General features: G+C 35.4%; 1 non-coding gene across 1 annotated transcript; it reads left to right on the top strand.

Annotated features, from left to right (window-relative positions):
* Nucleotides 1-1,462: 1,462 nt before the first annotated feature.
* LOC125935897 (U1 spliceosomal RNA) lies at nt 1,463-1,625 on the top strand. The gene has a single exon (XR_007461876.1). It is a non-coding gene; the product is annotated as a U1 spliceosomal RNA (small nuclear RNA).
* The last annotated feature ends 2,331 nt before the right edge of the window (nt 1,626-3,956 follow it).

Here is a 3,956-nt window from a genome sequence, read left to right as displayed (position 1 = left end):
CAGTGAGTCCTTTAAAAGCAGAGTGCTATTTCATTTATTGTTGTTGAAAATAAAGAAAAGGATGCTTTGGGAAGCTGGTATTTTATGATTTTATTTTAATTCTTTTCCTACTTGGGGAACTACTTGAAGTAGCTCATAGTTTCCATAGTAAATTACTTGGTTCTTATCTGCATAAAAATTTAATTACTGATTTATTCTCTAATTATCCTAAAACAGAAAAAACATTCTGGATTGCCCTAAAATGTGTGACATGACTCTGAACCCTCGCGCGTAAAGTGCTCATCATTTTGTTGATGTCTTAAATTCCTATCTCACCTTTGAAACGCGTTTTTAACATATGATCTTTCTTGACTCTACCTGCAGGCTTGTTGGCAACGTTCCCCCCCCCACACACACTCAGCTGTATCCTTGTTTCTGATCAGTGTAATGTAAGTACACAGAGATGAAGGAAAAAACACAACAGAAATTCGAATCCTAAATCTGTTCCTTACTAACTGTGTGAGACGGAATGACTCACTGAAGGATTTCATTTTCTCATTTGCTAACTGGATACTACTGCTTGCCTCGCAGGGCTGGTGTGAGTCTTTTATGAAAGAATGTGCGTTAAATCTCAACAAAATTAGTTCATCTTCACTGTATTCTAACACGTTTAATGTTTGTATTTATATTCATCATAAAATTCTTCTCCTGTTAGAATGTTTCGTCCATCTACTTGAGGTCAAGGACTATGTTTTATTCATCCTTGTACCTCATGTTTGACTCAGTGAGTCGGGGAAATCAATTACTGTGCTCCAACCTCTGGGAATCAGAAAGACCAGAAAGTGCTTGCCCAGTTAATTCTTAAAGCTCGTTTAGATATTTGTTGAGAATACCTCCTGCAGTGCTTGTACCTTCTGTGTATTACTCCAAATACACAGGCATTAGTCCCTCACTAAGTGCTCATTGAAAATGTTTGCAAGAAAATAAATTGGTTTTGCTGCCTCATTCCAGTTTGCAAAGGATATAAGGGATACTTTCTATGACCTAATTATGAAACATTTTTATTCCTGTGTGTCTGATGTCTGTTTAGTGTCAACATCAGTCTGGACAGTGGCTCTCAACCCTGTGACTTTGAGAAAGCTCCAGAAGCCTCCATTATGGGCAAATCCATGTGGAGCTGTGATACACAGGTGTAAAGCTATAAACTGACTCATTTCCACTAAAGAAAATGGGCCACTTGAAAGTACACTCCAGGGGCATAAATCCACTCGAGAGAGACCACCCTTGCACAGTCCAGGCTGCAGCTGCTCTGGAAGGTTTCCATTCTAGGCCAGTCCTGTCCTGAGATTTCTAGGAAACATTTATGTCTTGGTCCCTATGCCACTTCCAGTCTTCTGTCATTTATCACAGCCTCAAACGAAAAGGCTCTAAGACTTTGAAATCTCTTATAAGAGCTATGCCAGGTTAAAAAGCATTTCACTGAATATTTACATGGCAGGAGGGTTACCATGATCACAAAGGTGGTTTTCCCAGGGTGAGGCTCATCCATTGCACTCTGGATGTGCTGACCTCTGTGATTTCCTCAAACCTGGGAAACGTGCCCGCAGGCTTTGTGATAGTAGGGGACTGTAATCACACTGCCCTTTAAAAAAGGGGGGAAAAGGCATTTTCTTGAGGCAAATACAAACATTTCTTGGCCTACATTTCAAAGTTGGGAAGACTGGGTTGAAAGAAAACCAATACTTGGGTATCGTAGGTAATGATTCATGCCAAATCATTAGGAGAAATAAACAATTTCCACACAGTACCAAACAATCGTTCTTTGGATTAAGAGGGGAATACTATGAAGAAGAGGAAAGGTAATAGTGACTCAGGTAATGCTAATATTATCTTGACTTGATACAGCTGTTACTACTATTGTTTCTAATAGATAATTAGAGCATCAAGACATTAAGACACATTCATAATTGTATACCAAATGGAGCTCTGCCTCTGTAATTTTCTGCCTACCTTAGAGTCAATCGGTTATTATTATCAGAAGCATTAAAACTAGTTCTCTGTTTGTTTTGCCCATCACTTGTAGCAACCATACCATATTCTTCTCCCACAAATAACAGTCCTTCTAAATGCCCAGAAGATTTATGGCACTAAGGCCATACAAGTGCTCTTGTACATAAAAGGGCCAGTATATTCTCATATTCTCTGTCTCTATGTCTGTCACACACACACACACACACACACACTTTCCTTCACATATACTCATGCTTTTCCTTTTTTTTTTTCCTTAGGAAAAATAATAGGTATTAACAAGGATTAACTTACATTTTTTTTAAAAAAGGACAATGGAAATCTATTTGCAAGTTTGAAATGCATTTTGATTATACTTAGAATTGTTTACACTATTTCCAAGGGATATCATCCCCAAAGCATATTTCACAAGAGCATGGAATTTTTATCATTCTTTTAAAAATATTCTACCAAATAATTTTCTGTCAAATTATTTTAAATGTTTTATTTATAAATTTTACCTTGTACCATAATTGATTAGTAAGTGCAACATTTAGTGTTCCACCATGTAAAGGAAATAATGATTTTACTTACCAAAATTAATGCTAACCAAATTAATTATGTAGTCCCTAATTGTGCTTTAAAATATTGGTATCAATCCCTGATAGAAAACACAAACACATTTTCTGCTTTTCATAAATTAATCAATTTATGTTAAATAATTGTCAGTAATAGATTTCTTTGTATTTCAAATAAGCATCTACCTACTCAGTACACTAGCTGGGGAAAAGTCAGTTAAAAGATAGTCCTGTGAGGCTAACGTAGAAAACTGAATGAATCAATATATATCATCTTGAAATGGAAAATATGAATTAAATGTTACAAAGTAGGAACTCACAAATTGGCTAGAATGTCTATCACAAGAAGTAATCTATTACAAACTAATCTGGGCCAACCAGATGTTATCTCTATTAGAACTGAATAATCAGAAGAATTTAATCATTTTCCAATGAACAATTATTCAATTAATTGCCTCTCTTGACCTTTCAGTTAAGGTTAGACTCTCATTGATGAAATCTTCATAAAACAATGCCAATAAAAACCATATTTATACAGGGAGCTCTGAAAGAGATCCCAATAGTCAGCGCTGAAACCATTTGAGTAAAAATAAATAAATAACAATAATATTGGGTTTTAACAAAGAATAAGATAATTATCCTTGAGTCTGTATTGATTTTATTTTTTTTATTTTCGTACTTAGAATTTTCATGCAATAGTATTGACTTTTTTCTCTTGATAAACAGTTCAATAAATTTTAACATATGTTATGGATCTGTGTAATCACCACCACAACCAGGATACAGAACAGTTCTATTACACCACAGAATTCTCTTGTGCCATCCTTTTATACTTACTTCCTCCCCTGACCTTATAGCCAGAATCACTCATCTGTTCTCTACGGTTGTTTTTCTTTTCAAAATTTCATACAAATGGAATCATACAGTATATATAACCTCCTACAACTGGCTTTTTTTCCCATTCTGCCTAATACCTTGCATGTATCAGCGGTTTGTTCGTTTTTTGTTGTTGCTGATTAGTATCCCATTGTATAGATACGCACAGTTTATTTACCCATGCAACCACTGAAGGACATTTGGGTTCATTCCAGCTGTGTATTTTTTTTTGTTTTGTTGTGTTTTTACAAATATGAATAGAGCTGCTATCAATATTTTTGTACAGATATTTGTGTAAACAGTGGTTTTCTCTTCTCCAGGCTTAAATACCGAGGAGTGGGATTGCTGGGTCATATGGTAAGTGTATGTTTCACTGTATAAAAAATTGCCACAATGTTTTCAGAGTGGCTGGCTATACCATTCTGCATTCCCACCGCTTTGCATGCTTGTCAGCCCTTAGTAAAGTCAGTATTTTTTATTTTTTTTAACTTAGTCATTCTCATAGATGTGTATAGT

This window comes from Panthera uncia, assembly GCF_023721935.1.
Source record: "Panthera uncia isolate 11264 chromosome A1 unlocalized genomic scaffold, Puncia_PCG_1.0 HiC_scaffold_17, whole genome shotgun sequence".
Taxonomy (NCBI): Eukaryota; Metazoa; Chordata; class Mammalia; order Carnivora; family Felidae; genus Panthera; species Panthera uncia.
The sequence above is the reverse complement of the archived record's forward strand: the minus strand, read 5'-3'. Positions and strand labels throughout refer to the sequence as shown.